General features: G+C 39.4%; 1 long non-coding RNA gene across 1 annotated transcript; it reads left to right on the forward strand.

Annotated features, from left to right (window-relative positions):
* The first annotated feature begins 8675 nt into the window (after window positions 1-8675).
* On the forward strand, window positions 8676-23962 carry LOC149124552 (uncharacterized). The gene is made up of 3 exons (XR_016213731.1): window positions 8676-8984; window positions 16435-16501; window positions 22558-23962. It is a non-coding gene; the product is annotated as an uncharacterized LOC149124552 (long non-coding RNA).
* The last annotated feature ends 1884 nt before the right edge of the window (window positions 23963-25846 follow it).

Consider the following 25846-nt stretch of genomic DNA (forward strand, 5'->3'; position numbering starts at 1 on the left):
GGTCACTCCTTTCTTCAACAAATCACTTAGTGTGTGCATTTCCTAGTGATTCTACTTCTCTGTTCGCACTCTGACTCATCCACCTGTCCCAATGACTGACACAGTCCATATGGACATAGCAGACATCTGGCTCATTTCCTTCACAGTCATTTGGTGAGGGTTAACTCTGCTGGATGCTGGGGATACAGAGATGAACAAAGTAGGATCTGAGCAGACAAGGTGCCTGGAATAGGGTAGAAGAGCTTAAAGCCGCAATATTCATGAAATTGGCTTCTGGCACCTTTGCCCTTTCAACCTTCACAGCAATGGATTTGGATTGGCTGGTTTCCTTGGGCTGGTAGAGCAGTTTGTCCTGCTCAATTTTGGCCATGAGGCAATATTTTTTCCCTAGAGGTTTTAAAAAGTTATTCATAAAATCAGTAAGTAAAAATCAAATATATATATTTTTACTATGTACAGCGTGTTGTTTTAAAATATGTGTACATCATAGAATAGCCAAATGAAGTCAGTTAACATATGTGTTACTTTAATACTAATCTATTTTTTGTATGGTGAGAACACTTAAAACCTAGTTTTCAAAACATTTTCAAGCATATGAGTATAATGCAATTGTTATTATCTACAGTCAGTATGTTTTACTAAGTTATTCCTTACATTTAACTAATATTTTATATTCTTGACCAACATTTCCCTCTTGTGCTCTAGTCATTAGTACCCACCATCCTACTCTCTGTTGATATGAATTAAACTATTCTAGATTCTACATATAGTTGGGATTGTGCAGTATTTGTCTTTCTAAGCCTGGATTATCTCACTTAACATAAAGTCTTCCAGGTTCATCCGAGTTGCTGCAGATGGTAGATGTTCCTTTTTATTTAAGGGCTAGAGAGTATTCTATTGTGTATATATATGTGTCATAAATTCTCTACCCATTCACCTGTTGATGGACACTCACATTGATTCTGCATCTAAACAACTATTGCAAATAATACTGCGATGACTGTGGAAGTGAAGACACCTTTGAATTTCCCTTGGGTACATACCTAATGGTGAGATTGCTGGATCCAATGAGAGTTCTAATTTTAGGTTTTTGAGGGACTTTCATACTATTATCCTTGATGGCTTGTACTAACAGTAGCAGGAAGCTTTTCTTATCTCTCCGTTCTCTCCAACACTTGTTATCTTTTGTCTTTTTGATAATAACCATGCTGGCAAGTCTGAGATAGTACCTTATTGTGGTTTTAATTTTCATTTTGCTGATGATTAATGATGCTGAACATTTTTCCCATACACCTACAGACCATTTGTATCTCTTCTTTTGAGGAATGTCTATCCAGGTCTTTTGTCCACTTAAGAAAACAGATTAGTTCTTTTCTTACTATTAACTTATTGTAGTTCCTTATATTTTTTGGGTACTACCTACTTCTCAGATGTACTGTTTAAAAATATTTTCTCCATTGTGTAAGTTGCCTCTTCATTCTGTTGATTGTTTTCTTTGTTATGTAGAGCTTTTTATTTTATGCAATCTCATTTATGTATTTTTGCTTTATTTTCTGAACTTTTGGGCTAATTTCCAAAAAATCATTTCCCAGATAAATATCATGGAAATTTTCTCCAATGTTTTGTTTTAGTAGTTCATATTGAAGGTCTTATGATTAATACTTTAAACTATTTTGCATTGATTTTTATATTTAGTGCGACATAAGGGTGTCATTTTATTCTCCTGCTTGTGATATCCAGTTGTTCCAATATCATTTACTAAAAAGATTGTCCTTTCTCCACTGTGTGTTCTTGGTATCTTGTTAACAATCAACTCACCAGCGCCAGTGCTGTTTTGTGTAGTGGGTAAAGCCGCCACCTATAGCACCAGCATTTCGTATGGGCACAGGTTCTAGGTCCGGTTGCTCTACTTCCGATCAGGCTCCCTGCTAAATGCACCCAGGAAAGCAGCGGATGATGGTCCTAGTGCTTGGGCCCCTGCACCCACGTGGGAGACCCTGAAAAAGTTCCAGGCTCCAGACTTTGGCCTGGCCCGGCCCTGGCCGTTATGGCTGTCTGGGGAGTGAACCATCAGATGGAAGACCTCTCTTTCCTCTTCTCTCTGTAACTCTGCCTTTCAAATAAAAAAAGAAAAGAGAAGAAAATCAACTGACCATAAGTGTGAATTTATTTCTGGGGTCTCTGTTCTGTTTTATTAGTCGATGTATCTGTTTTTTGTCAGTACCTTGCTGTTCAGGTTATTATAGCTTTGCATCACATTTTTTTTTAACTTTTATTTAATGAATATAAATTTCCAAAGTACAGCTTATGGATTACAATGGTTTCCCCCCCCATTCGTCCCTCCCACCCGCAACCCTCCCCTTTCCCACTCCCTCTCCCTTTCCATTCACATCAAGATTCATTTTCGATTCTCTTTATATACAGAAGATCAGTTTAGCATACATTAAGTAACGATTTCAACAGTTTGCTCCCACACAGAAACATAGAGTGAAAAATACTGTTTGAGTACTAGTTATAGCATTAAATCTCAATGTACAGCACACTAAGGACAAAGATCCTACATGAGGAGTAAGTGCACAGTGACTCCTGTTGTTGACTTAACAAATTGACACTCTTGTTTATGGCATCAGTCATCACCCTAGGCTCTTGTCATGAGCTGCCAAGGCTATGGAAGCCCTCTGAGTTCACTGACTCTGATCATATTTAGACAAGGCCATGGTCAAAGTGGAAGTTCTCTCCTCCCTTAAGAGAAAGGTCCCTCCTTCTTTGATGACCCGTTCTTTCCACTGGGATCTCATTCACAGAGATCTTTCATTTAGGTTTTTTTTTTTTTTTTCCCCAGAGTGTCTTGGCTTTCCATGCCTGAAATACTCTCATGGGCTTTTCAGCAGGATCTGCATGCCTTAAGGGCTGATTCTGAGGCCAGAGTGCTGTTTAGGACATCTGCCATTCTATGGGTCTGCTGAGTATCTCACTTCCCATGTTGGATCATTCTCTCCCTTTTTATTCTATCAGCTAGTATTTGCAGACACTATTCTTGTTTATGTGATCCCTTTGTTCTTAGTCCTATCATTATGATCAATTGTGAACAGAAATTGATCACTGGGACTAGTGAGATGGCATTGGTACATGCCACCTTGATGGGATTGAATTGGAATCTCCTGGTATGTTTCTAACTCTACCGTTTGAGGTAAGTCAGCTTGAGCATGTCCCGAATTGCACATCTCTTCCCTCTCTTATTCCCACTCTTATATTTAACAGCGATCACTTTTCAGTTAAGTTTCAGCACTTAAGAATAATTGTGTATTGATTACAGTATTCAACCAAAAGTATTAAGTAGAACAAACGAGCATCACATTTTTAAATAAGATTTATTTCTTTAGTTGAATGGCAGAGTTACACAGAGAGAGAGAGAGGGAAGGAGGAAGAAACAGAGGGAGAGAAAGGGGGAGAGACAGAGAGACACAGAGAGAGAGTTCCTCCATCTGCTGGATCACTCCCCAAATGGCCTCATGGGTCAGGGCCTGGCCAGGCCAAAGCCAGGAGCCTAGAACTCCATCTGGGTCTCCCACATGGGTGGTAGGGGCCCAAGCATTTGGACCATCTTCCGTTGCTTTCCCAGGTGCATTAGCTATGAGCTGGATAAGAAGTGGAATAGGTGGGACTCGAACTGGTGCTCACAGGGGATGCTGGCATCCCAAGAGGCAGCTTAACCCACTGTGCCACAATGCTGGCACCTCAGCATTCTATTTTGGAGTCAGTGTGATCACTCTTTGTTGTTTTTACTCAAGATTGCTTTGTCTATTCAGGGTCTTTTGTGGTTCCTGAAGCAATTTTGACATAGAGTAAGTCCAAATGGCCATGATGATTTCTCAGACATTAATAATGCTAATGTTGTGCACGTTTAAAGCACTCTTATTTTAAAATCTCTCTCCTAAGCATTATTTCATGGGAACTTACAAGGACATTGTGCAGTGAGAAGGGCAAGCATTATATCTAGTGTTAGGTAAAGAAACTGTGGTCCCCAGATCACAATTTGAATCAAAAATTTCTGACTTCTAGGATAGAGCTCTTTCTACTCTGGCACAGATGTTTTCTTTGAAAATCTGTACTGGGGTTTTGGTTAGTAAAATGAAAAGCCCAGAGGCTTCAAAGACTTATGTATTATCCTATAAAAATGTGTGGTTATCCAAAGGATCACATATACACCATGTCATCTCTTGCTTTCTGTCTTGAGTAATGCATAGAGCAAAGTTTAGGCCCTGGAGAGATCAGTGTTTAAACCCTTAAATGCATGTCTTTGGATACCACCTCGTGTTCATAAATAATAGCCATTTCTCAAAACCCAGCACCTTCCATTCTCATTAGGCATGCCTTATGTGTGCTTTCCATAACAAAATTCACTTAATAGCCCACAGAGATTTGTCACATTGCATTTATCTTGCTGCCAGCTTCCAGAAATGTGTAAATGCTACTATCTTCCTTTTCCTTTTTGGATTTAATCTGATTCACTTTTTAAAAGTTGAAATAATTCATAAAACATCTTAAAACCAGAGAACCTGAAGCAAGGACCATTGCTGTTGGAAAGAATGAAGAAAAAGAGAGTCAGTGATCCCTTGGGGAATGTTAAGGGCTCTGCCTTACCTTCTAATACACAGTATGCATTATCACGTATTTTGGAAAAATCTGCATTAGGCATGTGCTTGCAAGTTTTAGTAGGTGATTGTTCATATTATGTTGTACTTTATGCCAACTGCTCAGAGAACAAAATAGCATCCTGAGTTGTGGAATTGATTTGCAAACTCATAATACACAAGATGATCTGTTTGTAGTATTCTCTTATTTAATTTAGCATGAAGTGTTACTTGAGAGATTTCAGGCCCTCAAATAAATCCAAAGACAATTTAATGCTTATCTAGTGCCTAAAAAAGTTATCTCGGGTCAAAGCCAGGATTTTGTGGTATGGTGGAGCAGGCAGGCATGGTGTGAAATATTTCATAAGTGTTCATATAAGGTGCATTTGTCATTGTCTCCAAAACATCTTTTTTCAAGGCTAGCTTCTTCCCTTTCTGTTTTCCTATTTAAAGTCATTTCTGAACAATGGTTGCTGAACACATAAGAAATGCTATAGAATTTCTTTAAATTCACTAACATTCAAGTAAGATCACAAATGGAGTTAATAATGCTATTCCCCTCATAGGGCCAAAATGCATTTTTTGGATCTGTGCTTATTTAGCACATAAAGCAACATTTTCTTCTAGCTTTAGTGAAATTTCTGTCCTCCTCTATATATGTGAAATGTCTATGTAATCTAATAAACCATAACAAAGCCAAATAAACCAACAAAAAATAGGAACAGTAGATTTGACACATCAGGAAATTCTGTCAATATAAATGGCTGCTGTTGGTCTTAATCCTCCATCTTTAGTCTTAGTCTGAGTGGTTGATCCCTACCTATGGGATCAGAAAGAGCAGCAAAGCACTCACTGCTTCCTTAAACTACCGCTTAGGAAAGGTCCTTGATTGTATGGGCGCTGACTATGAGAAATAACCTAGGGAACGCAGAACACTTCCAGTGCAAACTCACATCCCAGCTGATCCGTGGCTGCTGCCACCACAGAGGGCTGTGGGAGCTAAGACCTGCGCTCCGTTGTACTGAGAGCAGCAGTGCGATTGTTCCAGATTGCAGAGGAGAAAGCATGGTAAGGCCATTTGTCCCAGGTGGGTGGCTTTTGGACTTGCTGCTGCTAATATTACTTTTTTTTAAAAAACTTTTATTTAATGAATATAAATTTCCAAAGTATGGCTTATGGATTACAATGGCTTCCCCCCAATAACAGCCCTCCCACCCGCAACCCTCCCCTTTCCCACTCCCTCTCCCCTTCCATTCACATCAAGATTCATTTTCGATTCTCTTTATATACAGAAGATCAGTTATGCTGCTAATATTACTAATACTATTTGCAGATCTCAGTTGGTATACTGTGTTTTAGTTTCTGGATTGAAAAATACTAAGAAAAATTTGAGAATAATAGTATGAAAAAGAAAGCATTCACTTTCCATCGAACTTACAAGAGCAGCAGCAGCAGCAGCAGCAGCAGCAGCAACAACACCACACTTCCTTTTATAGTAATGTGTTTTCTGTATTTTTTCCCCTGGACGAATTCGAGGTACCTGGGAGTCAGGGTAATGGAGACTCACTTTACCATATCCCCTTTCACAACTCACATGAAGTACCTAATCAACAATTAACTTGAAATTTAAAAAAGTAGTTTTTGAAACAGGATAATTCTATTGAGTATATTTGGAACACTGTAGTAATACATGTTTTTATGTTGTTAATAGTAAATGGCTGTTATTGAGCCAATTTAGTTGAATTTGACAAGTAACTGCTAAGTCCACAGCTCTTTGCTAGGCTCAGTGGGGTTGACAGCGAACAACCTGCCTTCAAGGAGCTCAACAATTAAATCCAAGTCAACAGAGGCTATTTATTCCATAATTCAAAGCCTCTTTTTATTTGGATAAGGGTCTTACCCAGTGTTCCCTGTTCAACACTGTGAGTAGGAAGCAGCTCATCCCCTTGCATACCGAAGTGGATGCCTAGGGGCGAGTTCTGTTTTTCCATTCTTCCATTCAACAGGCAGAATGCTCAGTGCAGGGTCCTTTGCATGGGTGTTGGCAGGTGCATCCAGTTCATGTCTACTTGGAATATAGATTCAGTTTTGAACTTTCTGTGTCTCCTGACATCAGAGAAAAAGTATTTGGGCTGCTGTGTTTAAAAAGTCATAATCTAAGAGATTTCATTGTTATGGCATTATTACTTCAACAGTGGCTAATATTCCTAAAGGCTTGGTGCAATGCAGAAGTAGGAATATTTCAAATATGTCTGATATCTTTCAAACAAATAATTCCTCGATGCAAGATTGGATTATTTTTGGGGTAAATATATTGAATATAAAGAAAATCAGTGAACTATCATTCAATTGAAATAATCAGACTTCTTTCCACAGGTGTGTACTAGATTATGTAATGTGATTAGTTAATAAATCCAAAAATATATAACAGAAAATTTCCATCAATGGCAATGAAGAAACATGAATTCTTTGATTCCCATAAAACCAGGAGTAATTTTGAATGCAACAGCAAACTGATGTAAGGAGAAAAAAAATCTGTTCAGAGAAATGCTGCATTGGAAATGCAAACTATTGGAAGCCAGAAGTATGTGCCCTGAAGGGAGTGTTGAGTTCTGATTTATTTGTTTGAGAAAGATGATGTCTTCAATTTTATTTCATTTCTTAAAAGAGTTTTAAAAAGATTTATTCATTTATTTGAAAGTCAGAGTTACGCAGAGAGAGGAGAGGCAGAGAGAGAGAGAGAGAGAGAGGTCTTCCATCCAATGGTTCACTCTGCAATTGGCTGCAATGGCCAGAGCTGCGCCGATCCGAAGCCAGGAGTCTCCTCCAGGTCTCCCACGTGGGTGCAGGGGCTCAAGGACTTGGGCCATCTTCTACTATTTTCCCAAGCCATAGCAGAGAGCTGGATTGGAAGTGGAGCAGCCGGGACTAGAACCAGCGCCCATATGGCATGCCAGTGCTTCAGGCCAGGATGTTAACCCACTGCGCCAAAGCACCAGCCCCAAAAGTTCTAATTATTTATGAAGGAGAGAGAGAAGAGAATGAGAATTCCATTTGTGGAACTGTGCCTGACCAAAACTGTGAGCTGGAAACTCAGTGTAGGTCTCCCTCATTGGATGGCAGGGACACAATTACTCAAGTCCTCACTTACTGCTTCCCAGGGTGTGAATTAGCAAGATACTAGAATTCAGACAGGAGTCAGGACTAGAACCCAGGTACTCTGATATGGGATACAGCTGTCCCAACCAATGTTTGAACCTCCTGCCTCTGTTTTTAAGATGTTAGCAAGAAAAAAGATTGGGTTGCTATGCTGAAAACTAATTCAAATCTGAATATCTCTTAGGTTCTAATAGTTCGTTATTTTCAGCATTTCTTCATTTTTAAGAAAGAAATCATCAATATGAAACTAAAAGGGAAAAATTGTGTTATATTGTTACTATGATATACACATTTTCACAATAATACTTGCATTATTAATATCACTTATGGTGGTAGTTCTGAAATTCAGAATATTTTCCCATTGATTTTACTGTAAAACTTATCATTGAAATGTTATCTGCTGCTTTGCTTACTTGTGGACCGAAATAAAGTCGTAATTCTAAGTCTCCGGCAAGGTTATGCCTTATATGGCAGGACAGACAAATTGAATCTTCAAAGATTTAATCTTCACTACCTTTTTCTTTCTGGAGCTGTTCTTTTAAAAAAGCTAATATAAAGCGTTTGGAGCTTGAATTGTTTTATGTTGTATATTTGTCTTTGTTTTTTTAAATTTAATAGTCTGTAAGTTCATCCTCAAACACTAAACCACTACATAGTACAGATGAAATCTGAGTTGAACCATTCAGCGTTGTATTGCCAGTGATGTTATCAGAGGAGGTACAAGAGGAATTTCTCTAAATGGTCATATAAATCTCACAAATGTGAAGCGGGTTCTCCGATTTGTATTCCCTGTAATGGGAGCCTTGTTTGAATGAAGGGGTTGTGGTGATGCTAGGCTGATATTAGATCATTGACACCTAACCCAATGCCTCTTCAGCTTACAGGATCTCTCGGATGGAAATGCACATGATGTTTTCAGTTTACTTTGCTTCTGACCAAATTTCATATTACCAAGATCATAATTATGTACAAAACAAGCAAATAAACAGGAAACACGAGGGAAGCCTTCTAGGGATGACAGGAAAGGAAGCACGGAAAAGGTCTTCGTCTAAGGAAACAAATTCATATTAAACATGAAAAGATGCTCCAGTGTGTGCAACCCGGCCCCAGGGCTCTGAAGGCACCCATCGACCTGGCATCTGCTGTGGTGGATGTAAGCCCCCTGCATGACAAGAACTGTTTTTCCAGTAGGTGTGTGTTGTTGCTTTCACAAAAATGGGACTTCCTATGGGGAAATACTAACACTAATGACCTGTTTTTTTGTTGTTTTGTGTGGTGGGGGACTTTTTCTTACAAGCATCCTCCAGTGTATTTTGACAATTTTTAAAATCTGTTCTGCTGCCTTCCAATGTACTCTAGACCAGTGCCTCTCAAACTTTTATGTGCCTACCAATCATTGGGAAATCTAGAATGGCTCTGTAGGTGGGTCTGTATGGTCCTGGATGATCCTGACCCTGCGGGAGAGTGGACCACGCTAAAATCACAGGGCTTGAGAAGGAGTCCTCAAAGCACGGACTCTGAAAACAGTGTAAAAATCACTTGGGTGTTTGGTAGACATACAAATTTTTATGCATCATTCCTGATTTACTGACTCAGAAACTCTAAGGCCAGGGCTCAGCAGCGTCTGTTTTAATAAATTCTTCCAGGTGATTCAGACACACCGTGAATGTTTGAGAACCGATGCTCTAAGCCAGTGGCTTTGAACTAGGCTGTAGATTACAATAAACTGAGACCTTTAAAATACCAAAGCATGGACCTCCCTCCAAGTTAGAAAGGCAAGACAGCATGAGTATTATTATCTCTGTCTTACAAAGGAAGAAATGAAGGGCAGGTGCACGACTTGCCCATGTTGGGTACAGTTAATGAATGGTGAGGTTGGGACTGAAATCTAGGGCTTGTTCCCCCAGAGTTCTTGCTCTTTCTACTCCTACCCTGTCTGCTGAGGGCATTTACAGGTTGTGGGCTCCAGTAGTGGGGACTGATCTGCACAGCTCTGCCTACTGTCTGGCCTTGAAAGGGCCATCAATCTAAGTTCTTTCAAGAGACCTCTATTCTGTGCAGTCCTTCATATCTCTTGGCATTTCTCCCAACCAGTCACCAAGTATACACTTAATTTCTTTTTAAAAGCCACCTGGTTTTGTTTGTTGTTCATGCGTCTGCCTTTTTGTTAAGTGGGTGAGGGATGTGTAATCTATCTCATGCATAATTTGTTTAAGACAAGTCATTAAAAATGCACTAAAGTTTAATATGCTGTATATGTTTCTACTAGAGTTCTTCTCCCCATGTAAATGATTTTGAAAGTTTTAAAAATAGTTTTTAAGGCTTTATTGCATGCCATTGTTTGCAATGCTTTATTTGAAAGCTCTAAAATTAACATTTCTTTCCTATCAATTTTATCTCTGTTTGCCTGTTATTGATTTTTTTTTACCCTCTGCGTGTCTAATGGAAACAGAGCTAATGGGTCTTTGCTTTGTTTATTCCCTTGCTTATGCAGCAGCATTGTTTTGATGCGGTCAGCACAGCTCTAGGAATAGGACTTTGAGAGGTGGCAGCAGAGGGAGTTCACTAGTACACTCCGTTTTATTGGTCTAGATTCTGAAAGAATTTTCTCCTTTGCTCCCTTACCTTGTCACTGTTCATTTTGTTTGTTTCCTTTAGCTGTATTTTGGTGAGGCAGCCTCGTTTTCCTTCAAGGATATCCTTGTGAGTAATCATCACGAAGGATATATGTCCTCCTTGAGTGACTAGGAAGATCAAACTCTCTGCCACCTGTGAGCGGCTTCACCCTGATTCATGAAGCAATCACAACTTGTTACTAATCCGCCACCACCAGCTCCAGCTCTTTAATGGGGGAGGAACCTGGAGGGGTGGGAGGCAGATGGCAGGACGCTGGTTGCTGTATTTTATCTAGCAACCCACAAATAATACGGAAACAACACGTCTTTCATTTATTCCTTAATAAACGCAAGATGTATTTATTGAGTTTTCTTTTCTGAAGGGCAGGAAACGCGAACTTTAAACACACGGACCCTGTCGAAATCTATTAGATGATTGCATATTTTGTTGAATTTCGATGATCTGTGATAATAAGCAGCAAATATAGAGTTAGAGAAAAATAGATAGGCAGAAAGGAGTGGACCCTTGCTTCACAAACTACGTTATCATTTGTTATTGAGCTCAACTCTTTAGTCCAGTACGGCCGGGTTCAACTTTCAGGTAATCACTGAACTTCATGTGGTCAGTGGCTTCTATCTGTTTGCCCACTGTGTCTTTTCACAGGACTCACCAGCAAAGCAGCAGATCTGGCCTCTGGTGCAAATATTAATGAGCAGTGAAATGGCCCAAAGGCAGGAAGCAAGAGAGAAGGAAGGGGATTTGATAAGCCACAAGTGGATAATTATTCTCTAAATAATTAAAAACTGATGCTATGCAAGTGTGGCACACAGCTCAAAATACTGACATGACAGAAAAATATATATATTTTTTCAGTTGAGGAATTCTCTTCTGAACTCCCCAGAAATGGTCAGAATGAGGTCCTTTTATCCTGTGATTTGCAGCTCTGGGGCATCGGGTTCTTGCTGCTGGTGAGGGCGTGTGTGCCTGAGGCGGCGCCCACAGCCAGGGACACTGGGCAGAAATTGAGCTCCAGTTTCATTCTTGATTTGTTGTGCAGCTTTAAACAAGTCACCTTATCACCAGCTCTCTATTTTCTTATCTGTTTAGCCAGGATTATGCTGGCTGCTCACCCAGCAAATATATTTTAAAGATTAATGGAAGAGTGCTTGCATAGTAACTTTGAGCTCTTTATGTCAAAATGATACAGCATTCTTGTTATGTCATTAAAATTAATATAGAAATATTGAACTCACTTTTATCTAAACACGGAACAACACTTACCCAAAGGCTGTGTCTAAAAGACCTAAGCATTTGGTTTCAGCAGTCTGAGATGTAAGGAACAGGAAGATTAAGCATTGCTTTGGGCTGGTATTTTCTCCCAGAAGTTTGTTGCACACATTGTACATCTTGAGGATTTTCTCCTAATCGGTAGATTGAACTTCAATAATGTTGCTTCTGGTAGGGAGTAGTGGTGGCATTTGGACTAAGTAGCTAAGGTAGCAGCTAGGACGCTGGCATCTCCTATTGGGGTGCCTGGGTTCCAGTCCCAACTCTGTTCTCTATGAGAGGCAGCGGCTGATGGATCAAGTGACTGAGTTGGTTACCTCCGTGGGAAGCCCAGATTGCATTTCCTGTTCCTGTCTTTGGATTGGCACAGCCCCGGCTGTTTCAGGCAATTGGGGAAGAAACCAATGGATAGGAATTCTGTTTGTCCCCTTGCTTCTCGAATAAGTAAACTAAAATAAAGCTAATTTAAGAAAAAATAGTTTAAAACGGTTGTGATCATGGATGACTTATATTGTTTCTTAGGGCTAGAAAAATTTTGATTTTCCTGGTGGTTTTTCAAAATTCTTCAAACATAAAAACACAAGGCTGCACATCATAAATTAACTGGCATGTATTGGGGACTTGCAATGTGAGTAGTATGAACTATTTCATGAATAACATACAAATTAGGTAAAAGGCACACATCAGAAAGATGACAGTTGAATTGAATAGAAGAAACTACCCCTTGGTTTGAACACTCTAACACTAAAGTCCCCACTTCTTTAGTCCCCAATATCTCAACTGAAAAACTTGGTGAAAGGAGTTTAGAGTCAGTGGATACACAGAGTGGGGATCTTTGCTGATTACTGCTTGCATTTTTATGTTTAAAGTATGTTTAGGCCTGATTTATTCCAAGTGTTGTATAAACCTAACTAATTACATGGACATATTGAATATCAGACCATATTAAGTTAGCACTCCAGTGCAGCTAGTTTGAAAGGAGAATGGGACAAGCATTTAAAAGTTCTCTATAATTTGAAAGAGCCTTCGAGTCAGGAAATGAGCACTGTAACATCTGGTTAAAACTAAAAGAGAATTTAACTAATTGTTCAAGTTTTGGACAATAGCCAAAACCCTGGAGTTAGCACACCTGGATAATGTTTATGTAATATTTCTAGAGAAATATATTTTGATAAGGCAGCAAATAATGATATTTTTAAAGATTAATGAGGGAAATGGAGACATTTTAGGAAACAAAATCATAGAATTATATCACATAATCCTGTTTCAAACTTTAGAAGAGAAACCAGGTTATACAGAGAAATGGGAAGAGGAGCACAACATACTCTGTGTTGTTTAAAAATGTCTGTAGAGTCCTGTGTACACAAACACACTGAGGAGTCTTAGCTTTTCCCCCAGTTTGTCCTATCGCTGCCATCCAGTGAGATAGATTTAGTTTCTCTTTCAATTTTTTAAAAAAAGATTTATTAATTTATTTGAAAGGCAGAAATATAGAAAAAAAATCTTTCATTTCCAGTTCACTCCCCAGATCACTGCAACTGCTGGGGCTGGGGCTGGGGCTGGGCCAGGCCAAGGCCAGCAGCCAGGAGCTTCTTTCAGGTCTCCCACGTGGGTGCAGGGGCCCAAGGACTCGGCCATCTTCCACTGCTTCTCCAGGCCATTAGCAGAGAGCTAGGTTGGAAGTAGTGCTCATATGGGATGCTGGTGCTGCGGGCAGAGGCTTAACCTCTCACGCCACAGCGCGGGCCCTTCATATCAATTTTTTAATAAAATATTTATTTATTTATTTGAAAGGCAAAGTTATCGAGAGACAGAGGCAGAGGGAGAGAGAGAGAGAGAGAGAGAGAGGTCTTCCATCCACTGGTTCACTTACCAGATGGCTGCAATGGCTGGAGCTGGGCTGATCTGAAACCAAGAGCCAGGAGCTTCTTCCAGATCTCTCATGTGGGTGCAGGGGCCGAAGGACTTGGGCCATCTTCTACTGTTTTCCCAGGCCATAGCAGAGAGCTGGATCAGAAGTGGAGCAGCTGGGACTTGGACTGGCGCCCACGTGGGATGCTGGCACTTTTGACAGCAGCTTTATCCACCATGTCACAGCGTTGCCTCCCCAAGTTAATTTTTATGAAAATTTCAATTGTCCTAAAAGCCAGAGAGAGAGAGAGTGCATTAACACTTGAGTTGAATGATGGTTAGTGAAAACTAAGGAGGAACAGAATTCTCAGGTTGTTGGTCAAAATTAGGAAAAATGAAAATCCCTAGAAAATGTATCTAGCAACCTTTAGGCATTTGTGTGCTCAGACAATAAATACACCAGTAAATAAATAAATAAAAGGGAAAGAAAGAAAAACAAGACTGGCAAAGTATTTAAACATATTTTACTGAATGACTGAATATTTAAAATTCAGATTTTTGTAGCAACATGACTGTGGAAAAGGATTTCAGTCTTGTGTGGCAGTTTCCAGAGGTCCACCATTGCTGATAATATGGAGACACAAGTCATCTTAAGAGTTATGGCTGCTGGTGCCACGGCTCACTAGGCTAATCCTCCACCTGCAGTGCTGGCACCCCAGGTTCTAGTCCCGGTCGGGGCGCTGGATTCTGTTGCTCCTCTTCCAGTCCAGCTCTCTGCTGTGGCCCAGGAGTGCAGTGGAGGATGACCCAGGTCCTTGGGCCCTGCACCCACATGGGAGACCAGGAGGAAGCACCTGGCTTCTGGCTTTGGATCAGCGCAGCACACCAACCGCAATGTGCCGGCCTTAGTGGCCACTTGGGGGGTGAACCAATGGAAAAAGGAAGACCTTTCTCTCTGTCTCTCTCTCTCTGTCATTGTCTAACTCTGCCTGTCAAAAAAAAAAAAAAAAAAAAAAAAAGAAGAGCTATGGCTTCATTGATAAGACTATCTTTGATTTCCTTCCTTCATTCTCATCATTACATATAATAATCTGCTCAGACCAAATCCCTTATCTTTATATTGGGAATTTGGGGACAGAAGCAGAATCTTGGTATACCACTATAAACTAGAAAGAAAGACTAATACTATAAACAGGAAACCAAAGATCACAGTTGCCATCATTAAATGACAGTATTAATGAATTTATAGTACTACTAAAGTGTGATGCAGCCCCAGTTAAAGGCACTAGTTTGCCCATTTGTCTAAGATGCCCAAGTAGCTGAATTACTGACCCAATACTGATTGGATTTTAAAGACCAGTATGAAACTTTAGATTGCTAAATACAAATAAAAAGAAATATATTATAGGTTTCACCTTTGAACTTAGCCAAAAGGCTTAGAAGCAATGTATAGATTGAAAGATGAAATATTTGGGTAATTTGCAATACTAGGTGTAATTAGTTAAATCTTAAACAGAATATTGAAATAAAATAATAAAAGAGGAGAATTTACTAATCTGTCTCTTGAGAACGGCAGAAAGATGAGCTATGATCATTTAAAAAGAATTATGGGAAAATCTGATTACTGTTGATAGAAGACAGTGAAGTTGCTGAGTTATGCTTTGATTTTGGTATTACAAATCATGAAAGTCTGTTTGTAAATTTTATGCAAATTTAGTAAGAGATTAATATTGTTCTATTCAATAGACCTAGGACAGAGAAAATCCTGTTAATATCATTGGTTGAGAAATGTACAAAGAGTTTTTAATGTCATGGTTTCCCTGGCTAGAAAAGCCAGATAGTTTTATTTTCTTTTTACAGTCACATTTATCACCTCTTACTGGATGCACATATGTCATAAATGCTTAGGTTGGTCACAAGAATGGGTCGGAGAAGTCAGCACACCTACTGACAAGGGTATATGTGACATCATCGCTAAATCATTTGTTCTCTCAATTAACAATTTTTGGGAACTTGTATAGCCCGGGTGTTGTTTGAAGTACTTGGGATATATCAGTGAACAAGAAAGATGAAATCCTCTACTTGATAGAATTTATGTTATGGTGAGTGGAGGCAAATGATCAATGTAATAAATGTATACATTATATATATAATAGGTTAGCAGGCAATGTTTGTGATTAAAAACAAACAATTAGAGTTGAAAAAGGTCTTTGGATGCTTGGAGGAGGGGTGCAGTTTTAAGTTGGATCATGAGGGTAGGTCTAATAGGGAAGATGATCTTTAAACAAACACTTGAATGCCATGAGTGAGTCAGCCACAACTGGAGAAAATTGGTCCAGGTAGAAGGAACAGACAGCACAGGGATTCTTAGGACAAAATGTGTATCTTGGATTTCAATAGTAGGCAAGGTCTACAAGAGACAAGTGCTATAGAAATCTCAGTCCCAGTAAGTCCTTTTGGTCATTGTGAGCCCTTTAGCTATTCCTTTGAGTGACAAAGAGTCATGGGAAATCACTGGATAGTTTTGAATTGAGGAATGAAATGATCTGACTCATTTAAAAGGCTTATTCTGGCAACTATTGAAAGTAAACTTTCAACGGGCAAGGAAAGAAGCAATGTGACTCCTTAAGAGGCTCTTGTAGTAAAGCAGGGTTAACTTCACAGAGCAGAATTATTTTGGGAACCACAACCTTGGATGTTGTAGCCTAAATTCTGTGAATGCAAATATTTTTATTTCAATATCTTTAAAATGAGCTTATTTCCAAGAGTCCTTTATTGAAACAATATTTGATCCTCAGATTTTCAAGACCATAAATCAAATGTATAATTTAATTAGTGTAATGATTTATGTGTGCAATACATTACAGCTTTCTATATGCTTTCACAGGAGAGAAGTTACTTAAACCAAGTAAAAATCCTGTGAGTTTGGAGGGCTGATTATCATCTCATATGAGGTAAGGACAGTTTATTCAACTAGTTAGTGGCAGAAACTGGTTGGGAATCTATGCATTCTTATTACAAGTCTAAAGCTTTTTCTACTCTATCATCTTGCTTCTGACAAATCTTTGAAATTTGTTATAATAGGACATGACCTACATTAAAATTACTGTTAATGACCTACAAATGAAGGAGATTTTCAGAAGGTATTAAATTGGAGGGTAAGGGGTAGTACAGAGGCAATTAATGAGAGAGGAATAATAAAAATCAATCCTGATAACTTCAGTACTTTATCTCCTGACCTCTCACTTTTACCCAACAGTCACTTATTCAAATACTACTAGAAATTGGAGCTCATTCAAGGTCAAAACTTATGGTGGTGTGGCTACTAGCCAAAACTAACTTTCTGTCAAAATTATCTTTAAAAGAGGCAAGGCTGAAGGTGCATTCTAGGTCAGACATAAAGGTATTTCACAAACCTTGGGTCAAACATACCTCCTTAAAACATTAAATGATATGAGATTTGTCAAAAATTAGTAAGGTCTGTGAAACTCCATTTAAGAAGTTAAACTAGATCATAAGATCATAGTGCTTGCCAACCTTTTAAACTTTAAAATTCTTTTTTTTTTTTTTTTGGTTGAAAAGGGTTGAAAAACAATCAAATCGTTACTTTAAAATTTTTAACTGCCAATGGCTCTTTCCTATTGCATTTCCACCTCAAAACCTCTGAGCAACTTTCTAATGCTTGTTAAATATGAGCTATTTCATGAAACACTTGTATAATTTCAAACTGTCTAGCAAATTTGACCTTGGGTAAGGATTAGTCCAAATCCAGCAACCAGGAACCTCATTCCCATCTCCCACGTGGGTGGCAGGGGCCCGAGCACATGGGCTATCTTCTGGTGCTTTCGAAGGAGCATTCCAGGGAGCTGAAATGGAAGTGGAGCAGCTGGGACAGGTACTGGCACTCACAAGGCGAGGCTGACATTGCAGGCAGCAGCTTATCCAGTTGTGTCACATCGCTTGCCCCTATGTAAGTGTTCTTTAATTGATGCTGAAAACTCACTGGTGGTCTAGAGTGATGATGCAGCTGAAAGTCAGACTCCAAAGTTGGAGGATCTCTTTTTCAGTTTGTCATTTGCTTAAATATAATTACTGCAGTGCAGTATTACTCAAACCGGAAAAAGACTACAAAAAAGGAGAGAGATCATGCATGGAAGTAAATACTGATGATTATTTGTCAAAGGAATGCTGATAGCCTATAAGTGAAATCTGATTCGAAGATTAATGCCAGCTATATTAGCCAGAGAATCCCTCTCCGTATTGATTTCAATCACATCACTCAAAGAACAAACTCTCAGAAGTCTGTGTTCTTTTAGCTCTAATGACCTGGACTCAGAGCAACCCTGCCGTTCCCCTCCAGCTTCCTCTTCTGTATCCTCAGGAAGGTATCCTGGGTCCCATTTGTCTTTTCTTCCATAAAATCCCAAATGCTGTTCTCTCAAGATCATTAAGCTTTCTTTGAATTGAAAAAAAAAAACTTAATATTTTCTCACTGGTAGAAATCCTATCCTGATGTGTTTCATTGACATTGCTTTGCAAATGCCCTATCACTTCTTGCAGTCACTGAACCCAGGAAGATTCTACAGAGTAGAGGTTATGCAAAGTGAATTTGTGAGGAACACTGTAGCATAGCCCCTTTCCAACTTTATTTTCTCCTATTTGTTTAATATTTTTGAGATGAGTTTCTCAAAGGAAAGACACTGGAGTTGGTCCTGTGGCACAGTGGGTTAAGCCATGGACTGCAGGGCCAGCATCCCTTATGGGAGTCAGTTTGAGTCCTGGTTGCTTCACTTTCGATCCAGCTCCCTGCTAATGGCCTGGGAAAGCAGCAGAAGATGGTCCAAGTACTTGGGCCCCTACACCCAGAATAAAACTCCTGGCTCCTGGCTTCAGCCTGGCCTACCCCCTGTCATTGCAGCCATTTGGGGAGAGAACCAGCAGATGGAAGGTCTCACTGTCTCCCTCTCCGTTTCTACTTCTAACTTTCTGTAACTCTGCCTTTAAAATAAATAAATAAATCTTCAGAGGAAAGACATTACAATTGCCCAGACATTATCAGATGAATGGCAACCTTCCTAAGTTTGCACATTAAAATCTGAAAGCGTAATTAGGAGAAAATATTCTCATGCCTCTTTCCTTCATTCCTCGCTTCCCTTTCTGTCCCCTTCCTCTCCTTTACTTTTTCTTCCTCTCCCTTGTCCCATTTGTTCATTGCTTTCCAACCGAAGAAGGCAACAGTTTGTACATTAATGTGGAAGACATCAATACCCATAAATACCTATGCGATGATACATACAGATACCTAAACAGTGCTATGAAACAACTGCGTGGAGGCTGGCCTTGTGGAGCAGTGGGTTAAGCAGCTACCTGCATCATAGGCACACAGTAACACAGTGTTGGTTCGAGTCCCAGCTGCTTCACTTCTTATCCAGCTCCCTGCTAATGTGCCTGGGAGAGCAGCAGAAGATGGCCCAAGTGCTTAGGCCCCTACCACCCATGGGGGAGGCTTGGCTGGAGTTCCCGGCTCTTCACTTCCTGGTCCAGCCCCAGCTTTTGTGGCCACTTTGGGGAGTGAACCAGAGGATGGAAGCTTTATCTCTCTCTGTCCCTCCCTCTCTCTACCTTTCAAAAAATAAAATAAATCTTAAAAAAAAAAACAACTGCAATGACTCATGAGAAATATGAACCCTTGTGATTCTGAATAATTACATTTTAACTAAATACAAGTTAGTGTTTATCAATCACTGTCTGTATATACCCTTTGCATAGCAAAGGATTAAATCTTCTGTTACTCAGTCAAAATGTTCTAGGAATCTGCTTCTTTATATGTGAAATATTGGGGTTAGAAGTGATATTTAAAGTTCTTTTGGGTTCTAAAAGACTGTGGCAATAAAACATCTCATAAAACATCAAATTTGGTGTTAGTACATGAGGTGTTTTTTGAATTATGACTACAGCATTCAACTCACATAAGTATTATCATTGTCCTCAAAACTTAAGTTTTCCTTTTTTCTTTCGTGCTCCAAAACAGCCACACTTTCATATTCTTATAAAAAAAGGTTAATTTTCATATACTTGAAAGGCAGAGAGAGAGAGAGAAAGTGAGAGAGATTCCATAGTCTGATTTTTATCCCCAAATGCATGCAAGAGCAAGGGGGCTGGACCAGGCCACAGCCAGGAACCTAGAACTCCATTGAGTTCCCCCACATAGGTGACAGAGACCCAAGCATTTGAGCTATCTTTTGCTGCCTCCCAGGGTGCACATTAGTAGGAAGCTGGATTGGAAATACAGTAGCCAGAACTCAAACTGACATTCTGATGTGGGATGTGAGTGCCCCTAGTGGAGGTTTAACCCATTGCACCACAACACTTGCTTCTTGTACACTTAAATTTATGCATAAATTTACACCATTTGTGGATACCACCTGATATTTGGATCCATGTGTTTACTGTATGATATTCAAATCAGGGTGAGTGTATCTATCTCAGACCAAACCTTAGGCTTTCAAAGCTGTTTCTTCAGGAATGAAATGGAATGGTTTGCCCGCTGCAGGTCTTCTAAATTTAAGGCTATGCAAAGTGCTTCCTTCTTGGCGGATATTTAATAGTGGTATTGATTGATTATGGTGAATTTAAGCTCTGATATTGGGGAACCAGTGACACATTTCCCTTTACTGAAGATCACTCACAGAGAGGTAGAAGTTTGGCTTACAATAGGGCAACTTTTGGCATAGGATGACTTAGAACCATCTTGTATTTACCCAGTGGGAAATGAATAAGGAAAAAGGCTTACAACAGAGCAGGGGAAGGCTTCCTCAAAAGAGATTCAAGAGATACAGTTTTGTAGTTTTCTTTCGGAGTCATACTATTTATGAGTTCTTTTGTACTTCTAAGCAAATAGCATAGGTGTGGATGATAGAATCTGAATTTGTCTGTTTAGACTAACAAGACACTTTATGGAAGCTTGGGTTCTGCAAAACAAAAGACATTAAGCATTTTTCTTCCAGTTTTTAAGCACATGCATTCACAAAATGACATTTTTGGGTCACTTCGACTAATTCATCCAGATTTGCCTACTGGGACCCCTTTAAAACCTCAGAAGACTGTGAGCTCATTTTCCGAATACAAATAAAATATTTTCACTTAGAAAGCGAAACAAAATATTTTCCCAAGAAATTAATTCTACATTTAGAAGGTTCCACTGAAAACAAACTGGTTTTAATAAGGGGTCTGCAATTCAATGACATGGGAATGTCCCCTGTAGAGTACAGCTTGCATTCATTAGGTGTGTGACTGAATTTCCTATTTAATTTTAGATTAATTAAATAAATACTTTAAGACAGCTGTCCCTATATTTTTCCTAATCCTCATATTCTATGAATGAACAGGGCAACAATCCAAACTCTGGACTTAGTTTTCCTCTCCCACAGGGTCAGGTGGCTGGAATTACCTAGCCGACTAGGACAAAGGAAGTTGTTAGAAGTCTTTGGCAATCACAGAGATGACAAGAGGAACTCTTGTAAGAGGAGTGCAGTGTCTTTGCTGGTGATGGATGATTCACCCCAACACACAAGAAGAAGCTACACAATGGGTGCAGCTATATGTTTCAGGGACTTGGGAGTCAGCGGCGGTGCTGAGCCACAAGGGCAAAGCGAAACGACACTTTTGCAGTTTCCAGCAGTTCAGAAAACTCCACTCTGACATTTCATTTTACCTCGGCAAACAACTGCAATGAAAAATAGCCCAGACACATTATAGGATATGCCCTTATGCATGATATTTTGTATCAGATATATCAGTCACATTGCAAAGGACTTAGATCAACTTAAAAAAATAAAACCCAATAGAATGATTACAGCCGCTGCCTAGAATGACAAGTATTATCAACAAAAATTAATCAGGCGCATCTTTTAGTGAACTCAATTAATAATGTGCAACAACAGGGTCTCTTTTCTTAAGATGAAAATTAATTAGTGGAGGGAAGGTCACTTGGAGATGCTGACATCACTCATCAGAATGCTCTGGCAGCTCTAATTATTTGTCTTCCAGGCTTGGGTGATCAGAAATTATTGCAATACCTGAGCAACATTTTGAAAAAGCTTTGTGCATGGCTCTTTTAATTAGACCTGGTATTTGATTAATGCAGTGGAAGCGTTTAGATCAGCCTCTTATCATTGAGTGACTTAGAAGTTTTAGGGAATTATACTGTGTAAAACAGGGTCACTGAAGGGGTTTTGAATCTATATATTTTTATTATTAAAAGTTATAATATTAGTTTTGATTTATCTTTCTCTTGTACATACTTTGTTCTTTGCCAAGCAGCCTAATGTATGGGATAGAATTTTATTAAATCATATTTTAAGTCTTTTTTTGCCTCTCAAGTAAAATAAGTTGCTTGGAGTTTTGGAACTGAACATTTAATTTGAAAATCTTTAGGAACTTAGCAGAGAACAGCATCTCAAAAAATAATACAGTTATTTTGTTCTAATTTAAGTTAATAAATCAGGCTCCTTTTTTTAAATGCACTGTTGGTACATAATGTGAAGATAGAGACACAATATCTTGGGAAAACAGAACAGGAAAAATATTGCGAAACTGATAATGTTGATATAAATATACTTATTTTATGAGTAAAATAATTGAGTTTTCAAATTTTTGAGAGTTAAAGGAACTTAACTATGTGATAAAATGCCTTTCACATGTGAAACAGTTTGAATGTAATTTTTTGGTTGTTAATGTGATTACCCATGGTTTTCATACAAATGGTACATTTTTAGCTGATGTTCACATAATGTATTAAATGTCAGCTATGATTTGGCTATAGATTTCTTCAAAGATCACAGGATGAAATGGAATTAGGGTGACTTTCATGATAGCATTGTTATTTACAGGAGGACATATTAAAATCTATAAAACTATCATCCATAAAATATATCTAACCATGTACCTGTCTTTCTGTGGTTGAGGATTCATTTACCTGAAATTATCAATCTACTTCTTTTTATCACAGGATCAGGTGTGTCAAGGCTCAGTGGAGTTGATTCCTCTGTGGGAAGCGGGGCAGGGGAGGAGGGGATGCATATGCTGGTGAACAACAGGTGCCTGGAGATCCCAGCTGAAGATGAAGAAGGTGAAGGACGCTCTTCTCCACTCCTCCTCTGCTAGTCCAGGGAAGGCACTCCTGTGAGGGTGACCAAGGGAAAGGTACCCTGAACTATGCTATCAGAACTTTGATCATGGAAGGTGATACTTTATACTTCGGGAGAGAAAATTCTTGTTACTCCTTTTGCCTTACATTTGTCCCCTCTGTACTTACTGGTCATAGTCTTTTTTGGCCATCTTTCAGTACCGTGCAGGTTCTCTGGATGTGCGTGATTCCTTGGATCTCTGATTGTAGTGGAAAATCAGACAAGAGTACCCAGAGAGCAAAGCTTCCTTCATCCTATCCCTCTGGGTCCACCAGCTCATCCATCCTCAAATGTCAAAAGCCCTTTCTGTTGGAGGAGAAAGGTAAAGTTACAAATGTTTGCCAAGGGCTGGTCGGGCTATACTCGCTTAGCAGAGAAGGATTATACAGCTAACAGTGCCCAAATTTGACCTGGCAATTTTTTTTGCTCATTTATTATCCACAAACCCAATAGCATAAGTAAATATATACTTACACATAACTATAGGTAAATATATTTAAACGCATGGCTCTCTTCAAGAATATAGCCTATTTTATATACAGTTCTGGAACTGAATAGAGGAGCAGTATAAGGTGATAAAATATGCTTGGCTTTAGATCTAAGAAACCTGGGTTCAGATCTGGACTCTGCTGTTCAATACCTGTGTGACCATGAGTAAGCTACTGAGTCGGCCCTTAGTGCTTTTATCTCTAAATAGAGATGCCTGGGAAGATTAAGTGAGATAATACATATGAAAATGCTTACTATAGTGATCACTGATGTTTTCACAGTCTTTCAGCTATTTGCAAACGGATCTAAGTGCTTCGGTTTTATAGACCATCCTTAAAACTGGATGAACCACACTTTTAAGAAATAAATATAGCCTTAAAATCAACAAGTTGATATTTATGCACCTTAAATATCTGGCATACATAGTTCAAATAATCTATACTGGAATTATCTGGGACACAGGTGAGATTTAGATATTAATGAAAAACAAAGTTACTTACCCTACACTCAGTGGTGAGACACTTTAGATACTTATTTCTACTGATGAATTATGCATGCAAAGGCTGAATGGGGCTCACTGATTTATTTTCCCTCTTTTATGCCTTGATTTTCAGGCTGTGTGCAAAGCAGTGTATATTTTTCCTGTCTTGCACTCCCACTGACTATATTATGCTCCTGGGGCTCTTCAAGTGGAGGAGACACGCAGCTATGCTCACGGATGGCAGGGCAGCCTATAAAGCCAAGGTAGTGAGCGGGCATTTGGGAGAAAAGAGTTTAAAATTACTGTCAGATGTGGAATTGTTACACTCAAGTACAACATCTCCACTTGGTTGTCAGTTCCATTCACGGTTCTGTTATACTTCTCAGAAACCCATCTTTTAAAAATCTTAAAAACTGAAAATTATGACAGCAGAGTAGACACGCAAGATAAGGAACCCGGACACATCTTGAAGTTAAACAAATATTTATAACAGTATTCACTGTGTGCCAGACACTTGCTAGGTCATTATAAGTAAACCAAAATTGGGAACAACCTGCAGTTTTCAGAAGACAACAGGTAGCAACAACAAGAAAAAAAATGCCTTAACAACATGTATTCAGTTGATATTACAGCGCGAGCATCACCTATCCTGAATGACAGGAAACACCAAGTCATCAGTTGGTGACAAGAGCTGTTCTGTGGCTTCCCATTTCAGATTTTCTGGAAGAGGGGCCACATGTCGTTGTGAAAGGGTTGGTCACGTTGTTTGCTGGCAGCAGCGGGTGCTCCTACGCTAGTGTAGGTTTGTAGAGTCCCTAAATGTACAGGGACTGTCTCTGACTTCCTTGCTTTTTCTCCTCTAGTCATTTTGGAGTTGCAGTCCAGGGTGGGATGAGTTATTCCCTGCTCCGCAGGTTATCCAGAGCCTTGTGGTGGAAGAGCTTGGGCCATGGGCTTAGACTCGGGAACACTGCTTCAGGTCCTGCTGCTGCCACAGTCCACTAAGAGCTAGGAGCTTTTTAAGGTTTTTATCTGACTTTGCCCCTCAAAGGGTTAGTCCCTTTTAGACTGTGAGTTTAGTTTACAACATTAGCAACTGTGTCTAATTCTTTTTTTTTTTTCCTTTCCTAAAAATCTCTAGTGGTAAAGGAAGAAAGGGTAGAAGACAAAGTTCTCCATATGAAGTAAAGATTCCTCCTTCCTTTTCTTCACCTTGCTTAATCGATGAAGAACCAGTTTCCTCTTCCAAAGACAGAGAATTCACTGCATATGACAACTAATTCACTTTGCTGTTAATCAAATTAATGCAGAGATCATCAGCTGATTTTTCATGACTAACACCCCATTTAATGTATTGATTGAAACTTTTTTCAACATTTTTTAGTAATTTTCCTGAAATACGACTTCCATTTCAGTGAATATTTTGTTAGCCACATTTTGGTCATTTTATGGTAGCAAACACTTCTGATACTTAGCAGGGAAGCATATACTCTTTTGGTTTTAAAGATTTATTTTATTTATTTGAAAGACAGCTTTACAGAGAGAGGTAGAGGCAGAGAGAAAGATTTTCCATCTGCTGGTTCACTCCCTAAATAGGCACAATGGCTGGAGCTGAGCTGAACTGAATGAAGCCAGGAGCCAGGAGCTTCTTCCAGGTCTCCCTGGAGGTGGGTGGAGGGGCCCAGGGACTTGGACCATCCTCTGCTGCTTTCCCAGGTGCATTAGCAGGGAGCTGTTGGCAGTGGAGCAGCTGGGACTTGAACTGGTGCGCATATGGGATTCCGGGGCTCTAACCTGCTATGCCACAATGCTGGCCCCAGCATATACTCTTTCAAGTGTCAGCAGTTGATTTGGCTACTGGGAGTATGAAGTGAAAATTAAAGTAGAATTTTTAAGTGAGAGTACAAGGTAGAAAATTTTTTAAAAATGTTGCAAGTGAAAAAAGTGGAGTGCCATCTACAAGATGATAAACTTTCATGTAAGAATATGAAGTGGGAACTTTCGGGGTAATGGCTTAGGGACGCCCGTGTGGATTAGTTATCATTAAACAGTGTGCATTCTGGCTGGCTGTGGGAATTTAGCCAAGCTGCTGTGCTCAAGTCTGAGCTTTCTCATTTGTTCATTGAGTTTGGGCTGAGGTG

This window comes from Oryctolagus cuniculus, chromosome 9, assembly GCF_051225735.1.
Source record: "Oryctolagus cuniculus isolate XC-2025 breed Fujian yellow rabbit chromosome 9, ASM5122573v1, whole genome shotgun sequence".
NCBI classification, from domain to species: Eukaryota; Metazoa; Chordata; class Mammalia; order Lagomorpha; family Leporidae; genus Oryctolagus; species Oryctolagus cuniculus.